Here is a 21413-nt window from a genome sequence, read left to right on the forward strand (position 1 = left end):
ATTTCTGAGATAGCTAATAGTCATTTTTCAGCTTCACAAACATCTAAGTTCTACAGAGTCATTATCAATGGAAAGTCAGATTGCACAAATGTGTCACCTTTCCTTGGGATCCATAAGGTCTCTGCTACAGATAGGAAGACCTTGGTGAGAGCAGTGTAGAACATTTAGGAGGTTGACATTGAATGAGTCTTGAAGCTGCATTCAGCCTCCATACTGTATTCTTTATGGGTAGAAACAAGCATTTGTCAAGTGTGCACAATGTCTTACAAGTTATTCAAATATATTCCTTCTTATCCATACCATATTTCTGCTAGGTAGTTTCTACAGCCATTCTGTATGTGGGAAAGCTGGAATTCACAGAGAAGTGATCTGTGCTCAGGCCTTACAGCCAATAAGTGGCTAAGTGGGAGTCAATACCAAAGTCCACTTGATTTGACCCTCAAACCTGCCCTCAAGTACTGAAGCACAGCACTTGGATAACCCAAGACAGGATGCGTGCACACGCGCACGTGTGTGTGTGTGTGTGTGTGTGTGTGTGTGTGTGTGTGTGTGTGTGTGTGGGTCTGAGGACAACTTGTGGGACTCATTTCTATCTCTCCTGTTGTAGGGCCTGGGTCTACCCCTGCTCCTGGGGTTCATCTTGAGGACAGTTTCTGGTCAGCCAGATAAAACATTCTGTACAGGTATTCCCTCTGCCCTGCCTGGTGATCGGCTGTAGGGCATTGTTTACTCCATCTTGGGTGTTTTCCCACCTGCCTAGGAATTCCTTGTGCAGCAGCTAGGTATTTAAGGATTTCCCCAAAGTTGAATAAACGGCATTCGGCTGATCTCCTTTCGAATGACCCAGGTGTTCTGTGTGTTCTTTCAGTCTCCAGGCCCTTGCCCGCCTCGCATACAGTACAGCGGCGCACGACCTGTACTGAAAGGGTAACACAGAATCAGGTGTTACAATTGGAGGCAATGCTGGGATGATTAGGAATTACAGTCAGAGGCCCATCAGCGAGATCGGGAAGTAGGGAGATTGCTCTCGGAAGGCTGGCCAGCAGGTAAGAAATTGAGTGGTGAGGGTGAATTGATAATGGATACAAGGAATTCTGTTTCAGTATTGTCGGTCGATTAAAAGGCCAATTAATAGTTCTTTTAAAGAAGCAAGGCAAGGAAGGCATCAGTATTAAAATAAGACAGCACAAGAGTTCCTTAAGACAGTTTTCTTTGTGTTAGGTAGATTATTGCCTAATTTTTTTGACAGAGTTTAGTCCCTGGTTTCTACACACAGGGGGCTTTAATATTACTAACTGGGAGCAGGTAAAGGCTGACCTTCAAAAAGCATTGAAAGAGCGAGGGCCAGAAGAATTCCCCATAGTGATATTTTCACTATGGTGCTTAGTCAGAGATGCTCTTCTCAGTTATGATGTAAAAGTAAAAGAGCAATTAGAGAATTTGACCAAAACCTTTGTGGAGATTCAGCATGTAGAATCTGTGAGTTCTATTAAGAGTTTTGAGGATTGGGAAGTTAAAAGTCATAAAAGGGATTTAAAAGAGAAAAAAAGAAACTTTAGAAAAGGAGATTGCACTGATAAAAAAGAAGTTAGTAAAAGAAGGAAAGAAAGCTTTGCAGAGCCTGTCTTTTGGGAAGAGATTTTTGTGGAGAGGTAAAATGCAGGAGGACTGTAATGCTACGGTGGGGTTTCCCCACAGCGTGACCTTGGCATGTTGGCTGGTGCAGGAAGGTACCTGGGTTTAGCAGCACAGCTTAAATTATTGATCCACAAGGGCAGAGGATCAGGCAGCATAACCCTCTGGCCTTTTAGGACATGAAGTAACTAAAAGAAGCAGTTACAGCCTATGGAACTCATGCCGCCTTCTCTGCAGCTTTAATGGAATCTTTTGCAGAACTCAACCTTACACCAGTGACTGGATGCAGCTTTGCAGGTCTTGTCTTTCGGGGGGGAGATTATTTGTTATGGAGAGGTGAAATGCAGGAAAATTGCAAAAATACCACACTGAGTAATGCCACTGCAGGTTTCCCCCAGCATAACCTTGATGTGTTAACTGGTGCAGGACAGTATGCTGGTTTAGCAGCACAGATCACTTTTGATCCTGCTGTTTATGCTCAGCTGCGATAAAGCGCGGAATGCTCTACCTAACAAAGGAGCAGGAGAACTGCTGTCTAAGGTCCTTCAAGGACCTTCAGAACCTTACTCTGAGTTGGTTGACCACCTGTTACACCTGGGAAGTCGCATTTTTGGGGTTGTGGACTCAGCTATGCTGGTCATAAAGCAATTAGCCTCAGAAAATACTATGAAATAGTGTCAAGAGGATATATGCCCCCTTAGAAATATTAATTTAAATGACTTTATTGGTTGTGTGGAGACTTTGATGGCACTCACGTGTGGGTCAGGTAATTGTTTCTGCCCTTAGGGAGAGTCAGGTAGAGCTAGAGCAAGGAATTGTTTTCGCTGCAACAGGTCAGGACACATAAAAAGGAATTGCCCTGCAGGTAAAGGGAAGGTTAATCAGCCCCTGGAAGAAGCCAGGTGTGGAGGCACAATCCTTTAATCCCAGCACTTGGGGAGGCCGAGGTCAGGTGGGTATCTGTGAGTTCAAGGCCAGCCTGATCCACACAGTAAGTTCCAAAACAGCTAGAAGCAAAACATGTAGTGCCATCCACTTCTCCCTGGAAACTCCTATCTTTGTAATTAAGAATGATTTTCAAAAATTGCTTGGAGACCTCAATTGGATCCGGCCCAGTCTGGGAATTCCTACTGGAGTCTTAAAACCACTTTTTGACATTTTACTGGGGAAGCCAGATCCAACCTCCTTTCGTAAGTTGACACCTCAAACAAGGCAATGTATTACTTTAATTGAGGAAAAGCTTGCCTCTGCTCATATTCATTATAGTCAACCGCTGCTGTTGATAATTTTTCCCTCTCAGCATAGTCCTACAGGAGTTTTTTGGCAGCAAGGACCCATCCTATGGGTACATGAACATGTGTCACCTGTAAAAATTGTTACCTCGTATCCATCTACTGTGCTATATGTTAATCAGAAAGGGTATAAACTTAGTTAGCAAACCTTTGGAATGTTACCTGATAAGGTTATTACACCATATACCCAGGCAAGAATAACTTGGCTGAAAAACTTTGCTAAAGATTGGACCTTGTTTTTATGTACTAATCCCTGCAGGTTTGATAATCATTATCCTCCTGATAAGTTAATCACCTTTTTTCAAAAATCATCTGGTATGTTTTTCTAAAGTCATTTTTTTTTTGCAGCCTCTGGCAGGGGCACGGAATGTGTTTACTGATGGGTCTTCCACCTTCTGAGCTGTGGTGGCCTCCCCTCCTGATTTTGATATTCAGCCTGTTAATGCTAAATTTGCTCAGGTGGCTGAATTGATCACTGTACAAATGGCCTTAGAGAAATATGCTGATATTCCATTTAACATTTTTACTGACAGTCAATATATAAGCAAAATTCTTGCACCTTTGGAAACTGCAGCTTATATTGCCTTTGTATCTCGAGTCCATATTCAGTTATTGGCTATTCAAACTTTGCTTTGTGTTCAATCTGTTCCCATTTATGTAGGGCATTTGCAGGCTCATACTGACCTCCCTGGTCCCTTGAGTGAGAGGAATACATTGGCTGATCAGCTTACCCACCAAATTTGTACAGTGAGTCAAAAATCTTATAAAGCTACAGAAAATGCTCACAATCATTTTCATCTCAATGCTGGGTCTTTAAGATTTCATTTTAAGATTTCTCGAGAATAAGATGTATGATGGATGTATGACCTTATTTGAATATTCTCAACCATTCCTAATTCAGAAGAAGACAGGAAAGAGAACAGACTGAGGTCCTCATTTTGCCCTCTCTGAACCTAGTAAAGAACCCAGTTTTGTTGCTACCCTCAAACTGCATAATCTTGTGGATTTTATTTTGTACTTACAAGAGTTGGTTTTATTATCTGGAAAATGTGGTTAATAACAGTACTTACTAATTTTTTTAAAGGTTTGTTTATTTATTATGTATACAGTGTTCTATCTGTATCCTTGTTGGCCAGAAGAGGGCGCCAGATCTCATTACAGATGGCTGTGAGCTACCTGGAATTGAACTCAGGACCTCCGGAAGAGCAATCACTGCTCTTAACCTCTGAGCCATCTCTCTAGCCCACTTACTAATTTTTATAGAAAAATTAAAAAACACTTAATATAGTATAACCACATAGAAATGCTTCATGAAATATTAGTAATCAAAGAACTATTTTAAGAGGCAAGTTTACTTCCCTAATATCATTTTACTTCTTTCTTTGAACTTTTCACTTCCTCTGAAATCTACATTGTAGTTATCATTTCTGTGTGAAACAGGAACTAACCAAAGAGCATCAGATCAGGGTTCCTTAAGAAAAACCAGGGTAAAGCCCAATTTCTATGCTGCTGTGAGGTAATCTGGGCTCCTATAGTAACACAGGCATCTTTCCATTTGGATGTGGATTTACCAGAGTCAGCAGCTAGAATGAAATGAAGGGATTTAACAAAGCAAGATAAGGAAAAGGAGGAAAGAAGAATGTGGAAAGGAAAAGAGAGTGGAGTGACCTTGTAGGATGTGAATTAGATGTAGGGCAGAAGGGGAGAAGATGACAAGGGAGGAACGAGAACGGAGAAGAAAATATGATGGGGAGAATGAAGCAAAACCAACTGCAAAGATGACATATGGATTAAGAAACTGGCATATACAGTTAGATGACTATTGTATGGTGTTTATGCTTCAAAGATATTTGCACTGTAAGTTATAGCTGGAAGAGAACATTACAAATTCAAAATTGGAGAGTCTGAGAAAGAAGCCACCTAGACTTCTGGACTCCTTAACTACAAAATGTGAAAGGTGAGTCCTCAGGATTAGAATTTCATGACATAATCAAAGCATCTAAGAATTTAAAGCATGCACTGTGCTTCCAAGGTTTATATTAAGGCATTTGGGAAGGGGGAACCTCAACTGAGAAAATGTCTCCATGAGATTGGGCTTTATGAATCCTGTGGGGCATTTTCTTAATTAGTAAATGAAGTCGGCACAATGATTGTGCTCAGTGCATTGTGGGTTGTTCTACCCATGGCCTAGTGGTCTTAGGTTCTATAAGAGTGCAAGATGAGCAAGACATGAGGAGCAAGCCAGTAGGCTCTCTTCCATAGCCTTCGTGGCCTCTGGATTAGCTTCTGCTGCCAGATTCCTTCTCAGTTTGAGTTCCTACTCTGACTGCCTTCAATGAGGATTTATGATATAAAAATGTAAGTAAAATGAACTTTTTCCTCCCCAAGTTGCTTTTGCTCCTTGTATTCTATCACAGCAATAGAAACCCTAATACAGTCACTCTATGGAATAAGTTTTTTTTTAAAGATTTATTTATTATTATGAATACAATACTCTGCCTGCATGTGTACCTGCACCCCTGAAGAGGGCACCAGATCTCATTACAGATGGTTGTGAGCCACCATGTGGTTGCTGGGAATTGAACTCAGGACCTCTGGAAGAAGAGTCAGTCCTCTTAACCGCTGAGCCATCTCTCCAGCCCTGGGATAAGTTTTTTTGGCAACATATTTAACATACAGACATGCAGATCTAGTACAGACATGAAAGTTCGTTTTAGTTAGGGTTTTTATTGCTGTTAAAAGACACCATGACCACAACAACTCTTATAGGGAAAACTTTTAATTGAGGAGACTCACCATGTCAAAGGTTCAGTCCATTATCATGATGGCAGGGAACATGGCGGCATGCAGACAAACATGGTACTGGAGGAATAGTTGAGAGTCCTATGTCTTGCAGGCAATAGGAAGTCAACTGAGTCATGCTGAAGGAAGCTTGAACAAAAGAGACCTCAAAGTCTGTCCCCAATATGACACACTTCCTTCAACAAGGCCACATCTCCTCATAGTGCCACTCCCTTTGGGGGCCATTTTCTTTCAAGCCACTGCAAGGCCCAATATAGACATTCCTATTAGCAGAGCTCATAAAAATCAAATCATTCTTTACTGGACAACTCCAATACAAATGTCTTTTGGTAACTTTCATACTAGTCCTAATGCTATTAGTCAAGGCAATGATTTTCCATTTCTTTGTCATAGATCTTCAAACACTGGCTAGACATCAAACACTACAGTCCCTTAATACTCAGGCATCCTAGAACAAAGCAACATCAAGCATCACAGTACATAATTTCTTTTTAAATTAATTTTTATATAATAAATACTATATCTTAATCATGTTTTTCCCTTATACCAATTTCTCCTAGATGGTCCCATCTCTACCACTCAAATTTATGTTTTCTTTCTCTCAAAAGAAGAACCAAAAAACAAACAAGAAACAAGCTAAATAAACAAAATCTCCCACAAAAAAAGGAAAATAAAAGCAAACAAAAGATCAATAAGACAAAAATATTGCCCAAAGAAATAAACAATACAATAAATACAATTGAGATTATTTCCTGTTGGATATCTATTGACTCCTGAGCATGGGGTCTGCCCTGGATTGTGGTTGACATATGAAGTAAGGCTTCACTGGAGAAAATTGATTTTTTCATTTTTTCATTACCAGTGGGTATCAATTGCAGATGTCTTCTTGGATAGATTGAGAGCCTATGCCCGCTTCCCCTTCTCAGTGTTGGGATTCTGTCTGTATTGAAGCTGTAGAACTTGTGTGTGCTGCCACAGTCTCTATGAGTTCACATGTGCATCAGTGCTATTGTGTCTGAAAAAGAATGTTACCTCGCAATCATCTGGTACTTACAATCATTATGTCTTGTTGGGGGCTGTGAACCCAGACCCTGAATTTCCTGTAAACAACCTGTTATTCTTATAGCTGCTTTGAGCAAAACAACTTGTTTTTCCTGTGTTTGTAGCTACTCTGAGCATGAGACTCTCAGGAGTTCCTGATGGCAGGGGAGTGGTTTCTGGTGGGTTTGGCTGGGGCATGGCTATCCAGATATAAGCTGCTCTGGTACACAATAAAGGGGGCACTCTTGTTTCAAGAATGGCCAATGTCTCTGTCTGTGTGTCTTGGTGTGTTTAAATCTCCAGGCCCTTGCCCGGCTCGGGAATGGTCCTATAGTGCAGGCTCCACACTAAAGGTGTAGTACTGTAATACATTAGTAGTATTGACTGTACAATGCCTCCTCTTCTGCATAGGTTCCTGAAGCCTGAGGGGAGGGGGTTGGTGATGACATCATATTTAGGACTAAGTGCTCCAGTATCTCACACTCTTTTCACATTGTCCACTTGTGAGTTACTGTGGTAATTCCCATCTACTGCAAGAAGCTTCTCTGATGGCTGAGCAAGATACTGATGTATGGTGGTCCTATGTCTTCAAGAGTCATTTTATTGCTATGTTTCTTTAGCATACTAGTAGTAGGTTTTCCCCCAGGTTCATGATCTATCTAGTTTCAAGTTCTTTTTTTTTAAGATTTTACTTATTTGGGCTAGAGAGATGGCTCAGCGGTTAAGAGCACTGACTGCTCTTCCAGAGGACCGGGGTTCAATTCCCAGCACCCACAAGGCAGCTCACAACTGTCTAAAAATGCAGTTCCACGAGATCTGACACCTTCACACCAATGTACATAAAGTTAAATAAATCATTAAAAAATTAAAAAATAAGATTTTATTTATTAATTATGTACACAGTATTCAGCCTCCATGTATGCCTATAGGCCAGAAGAGGGCACCAGCTCTCATTACAGATGGTTGTGAGCCACCATGTGGTTGCTGGGAATTTAACTCAGGACCTCTGGAAGAACAGTTAGTGATCTTAACCTCTGAGCCATCTCTCCAGCCCCTAGTTTCAAGTTCTTAGAGATAATAGCACTGTCAAGTATGAGTTCTAGACATGAGCATTAAATCCAATCAGAAAATGGTAGTTACTCCCACAACATTTGTGAGACTATTGCACCAGTATATCTTGAAGATAGGTAATCCTGGTAGGTATCAGGGTTTGTAGCTGGGTAATATTGGTGATTACTTTCAAGTAACATAAATTCTAGTCAGAAGGAGTGAAGGTTTTAGCTATCTACCAGCACAACTTCTCCATGTTACATGACATAAGTATTATTTTTTTCCTCATTTTTTTATTAGAGATTTCCATCTCCTCCCCTCCTCCTCCCCCTTCCCTCCCCTCCCTTCCACCCATATCCCCACTCCCTCCCTCTCCAGGCCAAAGAGCCATCAGGGTTCCCTTCACTATGTTAAGTCCAAAGTCCTCCCAGCTCCCCCTAAGTCCAGGAAGGTGAGAAACCAAACTGACAAGGCTCACAGTGAGCCCGTCCATGCTGTAGAGTCCAAGCCCATCGCCATTGTCCTTGGTTTCTCAGTCCTCCTCCACCATCAGCCACATTCAGAGTCCGGATTGGTCTCCTGTTCCATCAGTCCCATTCCAACTGGACTTGGTGGTCTCCCATTAGTTCTGTCCCACCGTCTCAATGGGTGAACACACCCCTCAGGGTCCTGACTTCCTTGCTCATGATCTCCCTCCTTTTGCTCCTCATCAGGACCTTTGGAGCTCAGTCTGGTGCTCCAATGTGGGGCTCTGTCATTTTCTCCATCTAACGCCAGGTGAAGGTGCTATGGTGATATGCAAGATATTCATGAGTATGGCAATAGGATCTGGACATTTCTGGCTCCCTCTCCTCAGCTGCCCAAGGAACTAGCTGGGGGCATCTTCCTGGACACCTGGGAACATGGGTATTATTATCTTCAGCAGCAGGGACTTACCATCATGGAAAAATCAACACCCTTGGCAATAACCTGCTTGGGAGATACCATGGGATCCCTTTGGCTAGTGACTCAACAAAATGTACCTCACTAATGACACTGGAAATTTTACTTGGTGACATAAACATTTAAGTATTAGAGATCTTTTCCCATTTTACGGGCTGACATTTTGTGCAAATGATAGTGTCCCTTGCCATCCATATAGAAGATTTTCAGCTTTATGAGGTTCTATTTATTAATTGTTGTTGTTAGTATCTATGCTATTGTAGTGCTGTTCATAAAATCCTCCCCGTGCCAATGCATTCAAGACTATTCTCCACTTTCCCTTCTGTACCTGGCTTTATGTTGAGGTCCTTGGAACTGGGCTTTGTGTAGCATGCAGATATCCTGTTTGACATGCACTATTTGTTGAAGATATCTATTTTTCCAGTGTGTATTTTCAGCTCTTTGTCAAAATACAGTTGTCCATGGGTGTGTGGACTTAGGTCTGAGTCTTCAATTCAATTGAAGTATACCCTTTTGTTCAATCAGCCCCACCCACAAAACGATCATTGCAATGAGTCATTGGTCTGGCTCAAGGCCTCTAGAAAACCATCATCACTGGACCCTCATTGAAATTCCTCTCGGATATCTTGCTACTGTCTTGAGTCATGGAGATCCTGCAGTTATCAATGCATGAAACCAGTCCCTTCACAAACTCAAGCAGGTTATAGATGGGGTAGATGTTATACCCAGGATGTGGTTCTGAGTGGTAACTGAAATCATTGGTCAGAGCCACTGGGACCATTCTCTCAGTTGAGTGACAGAGCCAGTTCTCTTAGGCCCATGCCATTGGGGCCAACTCTACTGAGTGCAGGGGCAAGCTTCTCATGGAGGGGGAGGGCAGGGGCAGCTCCCTTGCTCAAGTGTTCAGCAACGGGTAGGACCAGCTATCCCAGGGCCAGTAAGGGACAGAGCCATCTCAGAATAGCCATTGGATTCCAACACACATGGTTCCTATTACCCCCATGGTAACATGGGCCATGAACATCATCACAGACCTCAGATGCAGCAAGAACACAAATCCATAAATGCCCTTGGTAGCAGCTTGGGCCTGGACATCACCATGGCCCTGGCAGTAACACAGGCCACCCAGATGGGTATGGTTTTGTTAGCAGCAAGGCCCTTGGAGACCAAAATAGTGTCAAGTAGCTGTTTAGACCTTGGGCATCTGCTCAGTCCCTGGTGGCAACAGGAGACATGGACATCAACCCAGACCCTGGCTACTGCTCGTCTATGGCCTCAGACAATTAACTCATGGCAGCAACATGGCCCTATGTTGCAGTGCAGGACACCCAAATTGTCACAACCCCAGAGGTAGCAAGGCCCTCAGACATCACCAATATGGCCACAGGTTACAGTCTAGACCCCAGGCATCCATTGGACCTTTGGTGGTATGATGGGTCACAGACATCAACATAGAATCTGACTGTGGTAGGACCACAGGCTCAGACATGGCCCTCAGCAGTAGCCCTGTCCAGGACAATCAATACCATGGTCCCAGGTAACAGTGTGGACCACTCAGATGAGCATGGTCCCAGTGGTGGCACAACCCTTGGGCACCAAAATGGCCACAGAAAGCAGCCTAGACCCCAGACATTTGTGTGGCCTTTGGTGGCACCATAGGTCCCTGATATCACAAACACCAACTGTGGTAGGATCATGGACCCAAACATGATGCCCAAGCTCAGATGTCACCATGACCCCAGGCAGGAGCACAGGCTACTCAGATCAGGATGGCCCCAAAAACAGAGTGGCCCTTGGGCAACAAACATGGTCCCAAGTGGTAGCCCATACCCTTGTCATCGGGATGGTCTTCAATGGTATAAAAAAAACCAAAGGCATCAACACAGACCCTGGGTACGGTAGGGCCATGAACCCAGACATGTCCCCAGTTGCAGCCCAGACCTGAACATCACCATGGCACTTCCTGGCTACAAAAGCCACTCAGGTCTGTAGTATGACCCTCAGATCCCCACCTGGCCTCAGATAATTTTCCAGACACCAAGTATTTGCATGGTGTTCAATGGTATAAGAAGCCACAGATATAAATCCAGACGCTGATTGTGGTAGGTAGGGCCATGGATCAAGACGTGGCCCTATGCTACAGTCTGGGCATGGAGGTCACCATGGCCCCAAATGGTAGCACAAGCCATCCAGATTAGCATGGTCCTGCTGGCAGGATGGTCCTCAGACACCAACATGGACTCAGGTGTTTGACCACAACCCAGTCATACACATGGCCTTCAGTAGTTACTGAAGTCATGGACATCAACACAGACCCTGGCTGTTGCTGGGATATGGACCAAGACATGGTCCCTGGCAGCAGCCCAGGCCCAAATGCCACCTGGTAGAGTGGCAAGCAGGCTGTCAACATCAGCCCATTCCTCAGCACCCTCACTTCTTCAGAGCTCCCTCTTAGCACAGCACACAAACCATCCTGCCTCTCTTTCTCTCCCACCTCTACCGTATACTTGTTCACGATAATGGCAATCATCCAACCAGCACTGCAAGGCACCAGGGGGCCTGCGGATGCTTCAGGCAGGCCAGACCCATGAGGACCCAGACGGCCCCAATGGTGTCTTTCACCCACCTGATCCTCATGCTTCTTCAGTCTCTTTATTCAATGTCTTCAAGTTTTTATTATTCACGTTTATCACTTGATTGGTTAGAGTTATCCGAAGGTATTTTTGAGGTTTTTGTGAAAGGTACTGTTTCCATTATTTCTTTCACACTTTGCTTGTCATTTTTATATAAAAAGGCTATGAATTTTTGTGTGTATGTTAATTTTGTATCCTGCTACTTTGCTGAAAATGTTTATCAGTTGTAGAGGATTCCTAGTGGAGATTTTATAACCTTTTGTCAGAGCCTGCCCCAACAAAGTCAGGTGGGGTGTCTGGAAGGGGGCGCAAGGTTGAGAAAATGGCAAATTGAAAGAAATTGAGACAGAAAACCAGGATAAATACAGGAGATCTGTTGGAAATACCAACCAGCCCAGAGTTTATTTCAAAGCAGGCTTATATACAAAAGCAGAACAAAGCACAGCATAGTCAGTCAGTATCTAACCACAAGACTCTTCCTGTTCTTGAGCAATCAGTTTCTTTTACTATCTGGACATGCCTTTGGCTGGTGTTCATCAGCCTGTGTCTTTCCCATGGGCTTAATCAGAACTTTTTTACAGTTCTTGAGGAGACTGAAACAAGCAAGTGTTGTGTGGAAGTCACTTGTTTGTCCCGGCTGCTCAGAACTGAAATAATCACACAGAAACCATATTATTTAAATCACTGTTTGCTCCAGTTTCTCATTTGCTAACTCTTACATCTTAGTTTAACCCATCTCCATTAATCTGTGCATCACCACGAGGTGGTGGCCACCAGCAAAGTCTCAGCACATCAGTCTCAGACAGCGGCTCCAAGCTAGTTAGTAATAAGCCTGAGAAATAGGCCAAATAATTACAATTAATATAAACCTCTGTGTGTTTATTTGGGACTGAATGTCTGTGGGATTGGGTGGGACAGAAACTTCTGTCTACAGCAATGAATTAAAGTATTCCCCTTTGCCCACATCCTTGACAGCATGAGCTGTCCTTTTTTAAAACCATCTGACTTTTGCAAGTTGAAATCTCAAGGTAGTTTTTATTTGCATTTCCCCTGATGAATAAGAATTTTAAACATTTCTTTTAAGTGTTTTTCAGTCATTTGTGTTGCATCATTTGAGAACTCTGTTTAGTTCTGTGTGTACAGTTGTCATCAAAGGCAATCTGTGATTCAGCTAATCCTCTCCTTGGCTTTCACACATTTCTGTGGAATACTGCAGGGTGATCTGATAGCCAGAAGGAAATGCATTTAGATAAGCATTTTCAGGAAGTATATTCAGGAGGTAGTTCCCAGCCATTATGACCTCTGAAGTTCAGGGCATGGCCTGGAACTCCCAGTTACACAACTCATTCCTTTAAATAAACCAAACTGTAAAGTTGTTGTTCCCTTTTTTCAGTGAAAGAAACCCTGGCAGTCTATGTGACTCTCTGCCTTCAGGGCTATTGAGCTTTATCAGGTCTAAAGGAACTCCATCTCCTCAGATTCTGGCAGTTAGACAGAAGTCAACATTCCTTGGGAACTTGGGAAAAAAGTTCCCTTTCACAAAAAGATCCATTCCCTTATCACTGGCAGAAGGGACAAATAGTGCCTAATAACATACCAAAGCACATGCTGGGCTCCATGCTCCCTCAGTATTACAAGTACCTAGTTCTCCTTACCACCTAAACTTCTCCAGCTCATGGGCTTCCCTCCATTCAGCCACTCACTTCTGCTCATAACCCTGCTATTTCAGCTATTTCTTTGTCTTCATCTCTCAATTCCACCCCCACCCTCTCTATTCAACTCCTGCTTCTCTCCTGGCCAGGTCCATGATGATGGCCATGTTGAGTCTACTCCTCTCTCTCCTCTCTCTCTCTCTCTCTCTCTCTCTCTCTCTCTCTCTCTCTCTCTCTCTCTCTCTCTCTCTCTCTCTCTCTCTCTCTGCTGTGGACTCTTCGAGATGTCCCCGGATGTTCTCTCCCTCATATCTGCATTAAAACCTCCCCTTAACCATACCATGAAGTGGTCATGCCATTACTACTTACACACTCCTCTCTTCCAGAAACTCCAAGTTTGAACATTTGCTATGCTGCATATGGTTATTTTCAAATGGGTATTGGTCTTCTTGATATCTAGGTCTTTAAAAGTTCTTTATATATTCTTGATATTAACATTCTATCACATGTGTACCTGTTAAAGATCTTTCACCTTTTTTCAGGATCCCACTTTGCTTAAAGGTGTCCCTTACCATACAGAAAATTTTCAGCTTCATGAGGTTCCATTTATTAATTTCTGTTTTTAGTTACTGTGCTATTAGTATGCTGTTCATAAAGACTATTTTTGTGCCATGAGTTCAAGACTATTCCCCACTTTCTCTTCGAGGAGATTTAGAATATCTGTCCTTATATTGAGGTCCTTGATGCATATAAAGTTGAGTTTGGGGCCAGGTAATAAATATGGATCTTTTTACCTCCTTCTACATATAGCTATCCAGTCTGACCAGCACCATTTGTTGAGGATGCTGTCTTTTTTCAGTGTTTATTTTCAGCCTTTTTTTCAAAATTCAGGTATTCATAGGTATGTAGACTTATGTCTGTGTCTTAGATCCCATTCCATCAACATGTCTGTTTTTATACCAATAAATACTATGCCTTTTTATTATTACTTTAGCTTTGTGGTCCAACTTGAAATCAGGAATGTGATATCCCCAGATTTCTCTTATAATTCAGAATTGTTTTAGCTATCCTGGTAAGTGTGTGTGTGTGTGTGTGTGTGTGTGTGTGTGTGTGTGTGTGTGTGTTTGCATATGAAGCTGAAAATTGTCTTTTTAATTTCTGTGAAGAATTGTTTGGAATTGTGTGGTGATTGTGTTGAATCTATAGATTGCTTTAGATAGGATGTCCATTTTCACTATATCAATCCCTCTGATCCATGAGAATCAGAAATCTTTCATCTTGTGTCTTCAGTTTCTTTATTTACTGTCTTAAAATTTTTACTATGTAAGTCTTTTGCATCATAAGTTAGAGTTATCACAAGATACTTTATTTTTACTGAGGCTGTTGTGAAAGATGTTGTTTTCCTGATTTCTTTCTCCATCTGTCATTAATATATGGGAAGGTTACTGCTTTTTTAATACAATTTTTTATTGTGCTACTTCACTGAAAATGTTTATCAGCTGTAGAAGTTTCCTGTAGGAGGTCTTATATATAAATTCATAACTGCAGATAAAGATATTATGACTTCTTCCTTCCCTGTCTATATTCCCTATATTCAACAGGTCTGAAGAAAGTAGATTTTCCTGGTTTTAGTGGAAATGCTTTGAGTTTCTGTTTAGGTTGATGTTGGCTGTGGACTTGCTGTAAACTTCCTTTATTATGTTGAGGTATGTCCTTTGTATCTCCAGTTTCTCCAGAACTTTTATCACAAAGGGATGTTGATTTTGTCAAAGGCTTTTACTGCCTCTAATGAGATGATCATGTAATTTTTATCTTTTAGTTAGTTTTATGGCAGATTATTGTCAACGTCTAGTGCGTTGGGGTCCCTGGGTAAGGGTGTCATGCAAATCAGGACACAGGGGGTGCAGAGTGTGAACAACTGCATAACAAGCTTTATTTTGTATGGCTTTTTATACAGACTAAAAAGCATTACCTCATCTCTGAAACCCCCTTTACTCACGTACATGATCATAAGAAACTCTTGCCTCACCTTGCAAGAAACAATACCTCAATTAATAACAGTGATAAAAATGAAAAGAAGTACATAGAAACAAGGCAAAATGTATACAGAAGCAAAGCACTCCTTTGTAACTGGTAGAGAGTGAAGGACTGCGCTCAAAGGCCACTTCCCTATCCAGGGTACAGATTCTGACAGAACGTTTGAGAAATGGGCAGAGAAAGTTTGCTTTCATCTATGCTTGGTTTGCCAAGCAACCGTTTCCCAACTTTGTCTCATCTGTCCCAGGAGGAGCCTGCACTCTAAGCCCGTTCTGTGTCTCCACAGATTATGTTTATTGATTTATGTATGCTAAGCCATCCCCCCATCTCTGGCCTGAAGCTTACTTGATCATGGTAAATAATCTTTCTGATGGGTCCTTTGATTTGGTTTCCAAGTATTTTATTGTGAACTTTTGAATTTAGAGTCATAGGTCTGTAATTTTTTTCTCTTTGTTGGATTTTTGTGTGGTTTAGGAATCAGGGCATTTTTGGCTTTGTAAAAAGAATTAGGCAATGTTCCTTCAGTTTCTATTTTGTATAATAACTTGAGGAGTATTGGCATTAATTTTTCTTTGAATGTATGGTAGAATTCTTGGCAAAATCTATCTGACCCTGAGCTTCCTTTGTTTTGGAAACTTTTAATTACTACTTCTACTTCAGTAGGGGTTCTGGGGCTGTTTAAATTGCTTATATGCTATGGAATTGCCTCTTAGAACTGCCTTCATTTTGTCCCATAGGTTTGGGTGTGTTGTGTTTTTATTTTAATTCAATTATAAAAAGGCTTTTAGTTTCCTTTTTAATTTCTGCCTCCACTTTTCCTTCAGTAGTGAGTTATATAAATCCATGAATTTGTATACTTCCTGTTCTTCAGCTTTCATTCACGGTGGTCAGAATGTAGGGTATTATTTCAATTTTCTTATATCTGTTGAGACTTGATTTGTGTCCAAGTATGCTGTTAATTTTAGAGAAAGTTCTATGAGCTACTGAGAATACAGTATATTCTTTTGTGTTTGGATGAAACACTCTGTATATATCTGCTAGATGCACTTGATTTATGACATCATTCAACTCCAGCATTTCTCTGTTTGGTTTTGGTTTTTGTCCAGATGACCTGTCTATTTGGCAAAGTGTGGTATTAAAGTCACCCACTATTGGGGGCTGGAGATATTTCTCAGTGGTTAAGAACACTGACTGCTCTTTCAGAGGACCCAGGTTCAATTCCCGGCATCCACATGGCACCCCACAATTGTTTATAACTCCAGTATCCAACATATTCATACAGATATACATGCAGGCAAAACACCAATGTACACAAAAGTAAAAATAAATTATTTTTTAAAATATGATGAAGGTAAAGTCACCCACTGTTACTGGTTGAAGGTCAACAAGTGGTTATGTTTTTGGTTTTATTTGTTTGTTTTGTTTTATAAATCCTGGGTATCTATCTTGTGTTTGGTACATGAATGTTTATATCTTTTCTACCCCAAGAGTGGGGTCCTCAGAGATTTGGAAGTATTGAGGGAAAGAGGTGTAGTGATGAGCTGCAGGCAGGCCTGCTTTTCTTCCCGCCCAGGTCCCGCATGGCTAGCTTAGCCCCAGAATAATCACATGGAAACTGTATTCATTTAAACACTGCTTGGCCCATTAGCTCTAGCCTCTCACTGGCTAACTCTCACATCTTGCTTAACCTATTTCTAATAATCTGTGTAGCACCACAAGTTGGTGGCTTACCAGGAAAGATTCAGCATGTCTGACCTGGTGGCTGGCTTCATGGAGACTGTCTCACTGCCTTCTTCCTCCCAGCATTCTGTTCTGTCTTCCCCGCCTACCTATGTTCTGACCTATCAGGCCAAGCAGTTGTCTTTATTAATTAACCAATGAAAGCAACAGATAGATAGAAGACCCATCTATATCAAAGAGGAGTTCCTGCAAGTTGGTTGTAGTAAGACAAAGAATAATCTAGAGAGACGGGATAAAAGGCCTATGGGGACCCTGAGTCTGTAACAAGAACTGGAGTCTCCAGTGAACTGAGTTGAGGTGGGAGAGGGGCACCTGCAAGCATGTGGCTGACGGTGTCTGGAAGAGGCATATTGTTCCTGTTTATGGTATTTGTCCTGGCATCTAGACATCTAAAGTAATGATATTTAAAGTTTTTCTTTTTATTTATTTAATTTTTAAAGATTTTATTTATTATGTATACAGTCCTCTGCCTCTGTGTCTGCCTGTGCACCAGAAGAGGGCACCAGATCTCATCATAGGTGGTTGTGAGCCACTATGTGGTTGTGGAAATTGAACTCAGGACCTCTGGAAGAGCAACCAGTGCTCTTAACCTCTGAGCCATCTCTCCAGCCTTTGAAGTTGTGTGTGTGTGTGTGTGTGTGTGTGTGTGTGTATGTGTGTGTATTTGGTCTTGTCTCTATTTGGTGTGCATTCTCTTCTCTGGTTCCTGTTGCCTACTCTATATCCTAGGCAAGTGGACTTCTTAGTAGAGAATGTTTCTTCCTGTCAGCCAGTGACATAAAGAATGGAGGTAGGCTAGAACAGAAGGCTGAGAAGTCCACAGTAATGAGCTATGTGGATCCTGGGTCTCCACCGAGAAGTGGAGTCTCCAGGGAATGGGAGCTAAATGCAGGGTTTCTGCAGAGTGCTACAGGACTAAGAGTAAGTCTGCAGAGACCAGAGTGGAGGGCAAAAAATATAGTGAAAATCTACTGTGTCTCAGTTTCTGTGAGTTTATATGTGCATCAGTCCTACTGTATTTAAGCCGTGTTCTTCTCCAGCTCCTCTAACTTTCATAATCTTTCTGCCTTCACTTGCACAGAGTTCCCTAAGCCCCGAGGGAACATTCCATGTAGGACTGAGTTTTCCAATGTCTGTCACCCTCTGCACATTATCCATTTGTGGGTCTCTGTTCCCATCTACTGCAGACCAAAGTTTCTCTGATGATGACTGTGCAAGACACTGACCTATGAGTAAAGAAGAATATCATTAGGAGTCACTTTATTGCTGTGTGACTTAATCATAACAGTAGAATCTTGTTTTCCCTTAGGTCCCAAGTCTACGTAGTCTCAGGTTCTAATACAGATTATTGTTTGCAACTTAGGTCAGGTAGGGCATTTATATGAGGAAACATTAGGAGACTTTAACAAGCTTTCTGTGAAGATTAAGCCATGATGGAATGGACAAGTTACATTAGAAAAAGTTAGAATATAAGCTATGAAAATTCACATTCCAAGAATTAAAGGTGACCCAACTCCAGTCTGCCCTTGGTTGCTTTCCAGGGTTCATTACCTTCTTTTAGACCTTTCTCCTCTTTGGAATTCACCAGACCCTGTACCCCATTCTACCAGCAATCCTCTAGCCAGCTTATGTGGTGCAGAGATGCAAATAACCTACCTGCACATCAGGCAGAGCTCCACCAAACTCCAGGCACCTCCTGCTGCTGTGCCAGGCCCACCAGGCTCAGCCATGTCCACATTTCTTGTGCTCTGGCCCAGCCTTATGAGTCTGGGGGAAGATACTACTGGATCCAACTTCCAGACCTACACCAGGGTCAACAAGCAGTGCCTGACCCAGCCTGATTAAGTCCTGTCTGTGTATTTCCTAACCTCCGGGTTCAGGCCAGATTGCACAACCTATGCACCAGTCCAGTCAGACACACAATCAACTCAAGAAGCATATATGCCTAAGTCTCAGAATTAAAACAATATGAAAGTCAAGACAGTACATTCCCCTAAAAATCCACCAGTCCTATAGAAGTGTTCTCCATTGAGAATTGCCCAGATGAACTCCAGTACACAGAATTTAAAAAAAAAAACATAAATATCATCAAAGGCTTCAAGAGGATAAAGGAGATGCAAACAGATCAATGAATATAATGAGAATAAACTCAAAGAGAAAAAATAACTAAGTGATATGTTCAACAAAACACAAACAACAAGACTAAGTGTAACAACAAAAATAATCTAAGATTGAGAATCAAGCTCAATAAAAGATAAAAATAGTGAAGAGAACTGAAGCTAAAATGAAGGGGAAATTGAAGAACCCAATAACCCAACTAGAAAACTCATGGGAAAGCCTTGCAAGTACAATGGATCAAACAGAGGGCAGAATATCAGGATGTGAAGATAAAGTAGAGGAGTTAGGCCACACAAAGAAAGAGTTTGAAAAAATTTAAAAGACACAAGAAAGGAATAAGCAGAAAATGGGGTCACTAGAAAAAGACAAACTCTTTAAATTATAATCATAATAATATTGCATAATTACAATGCGTAGTCCATATCTTTAACAGGATCACTAAAGAAAACATTTCCAAAATAAGAAAGACATATCCATACAGATTCAAGAAGCACACAGAACCCCAACTAGACAAGACCAGAATAGAAGTCCCTTATGGTATATCATAGTAAAAGCACTAACAATACAGAACAAAGAAAAAGTATTAAAAGCCGTGAGAAAAATACAAGTCACATAAAAAAGAAAACTCACATTTTCTCAATGGGAACTTAAAAGCCGGAAGAACCTGGAGCAATGAATTCCAAGTTCTAAAGGCCCATGACTGCCAGCCTAGAATACTATTCTCAAGAAAACTATCTGCCATAATGGAAGAAGAAAGAAAATCTTTCCATGACCTAAACATGCTAAAGCAGTTATACCCAGCTGACCATTTCTAAGCAGAACTCAAGAGACAATACTTTGGACTAGAGAGAATAAGTTCAGTGAAGGGGCTCCATAAAGAATGAAACAAAAAGCGTTCTGATTATTGAAATACAAATTACAATTAAGAACAGAAATTGCAAAAAAACCCTCCAAAGACAAAAACAAACATCAAAATGATTGTAACCAATACACACCTTTCAATAATAGCTTTAAATGCTAATGGCCTTAGTTTTTAAATAAAAAAAGCCACAGGCTGTCTGCATAGATTAAGAAATTCATTTTGAGGGGCTGGAGGGATGGCACAGTGGTTGAGAGCACTGACTGCTCTTCAAGAGGAGTAAGTTCAATTCTCATCACCCATATGGCAGCTCACAACCATCTGTAACTCCAGTCCCAGGGGATTTGACACCTTCACAGGATGCACATAAAAAGAATGTAAAAGATCCATTTTCTGCTGATTACCAGAAACTCATCTTAGAATGAAAAAGAGATACCACTTGAAAGCTTGGAAAAATCATTCCAATCAATTCAATGGGATCAGGAAGCGAGCAGGGGTCTCTTTCCTAATACAGAGCAAAATAGACTTCAAACTAAAACCAATCAGAGGAGACAAAGAAGGCTATTTCATTCAAATTAAGGGAACAATTAACAAAGAAGGCATGATGTATAGCCCTAAGAACATATACACCAAATATATGGAGAACCCAGTTTCATAAAGGACCTTCTACTGGATTAAAGACATAGCTTAATGTCAACCCATTAACAATAATTGATTGTAATACCCCCACTTTCTCTAATGCATCTGAATAAAAAATAACAAATAAATGGTATCATATGCAATAAAAGTTAAAATGGACAGCAAACAAGTCTCTAATAAGTACACAAATTAATGGAGATTAAACAATGCATCAATGAATGATGAATAGAAAATAGAAGAAATAAGAAAAGAAAAACATCCTGGAACTAAACAAAAATGAAAATACAGCAAAATGAAACCTCTGTACTATTTTTAAAAATATCAGAAAGAGCAAAGAAAAGACTTACTGACACAACCCCAAAACCTGGAAAAATAAGAATAAACGAATCCAAAGTTAGATAGCAAGAAATAAATATCAAAGCAGAGACAGAAGCAAAGAGAACAAAAAAAGAATCAGTGGATCTAAGAACAGATTCTCGAGATGATAAACAACAAAATCAACAGAACCTTGGCCCAACTAGTCCAAAGAAAGAGACAACCCAAATTATCAGAATCAGAAATAAACCGAGAAACATGGACATGAAAAAATTCAAAATATACACACAAATAATTTAACACCATGCACTTCATTAATTTGGAAAAACTAAAATAAATGGATATATTTCTACATTCATCCAAACCAGCAAAGTTAAACCACGAAAAGGTTAATAACCTAAACAGACCCATAAGAAATGAGGAGATTCAAACAGTAATAAAAAGCCTTCCAACTAAAAGAGAAAATTCCATGTCAAAATAGATTCATAGCATAATTCTAACAGACTTATATAGAAGATCTCTATCCAATTCTAATTAAATTATAATTATTTTATTTTGATTTTTCAGACAAGGTTTCTCTGTGTAATAGCCCTAGGTATCCTTAATAAAATCATTGCAAAATGAATACAGGCAAATAAAAGAAATATTATCTACCAAG

This window comes from Arvicola amphibius, chromosome 1 (assembly GCF_903992535.2).
Source record: "Arvicola amphibius chromosome 1, mArvAmp1.2, whole genome shotgun sequence".
Taxonomy (NCBI): domain Eukaryota; kingdom Metazoa; phylum Chordata; class Mammalia; order Rodentia; family Cricetidae; genus Arvicola; species Arvicola amphibius.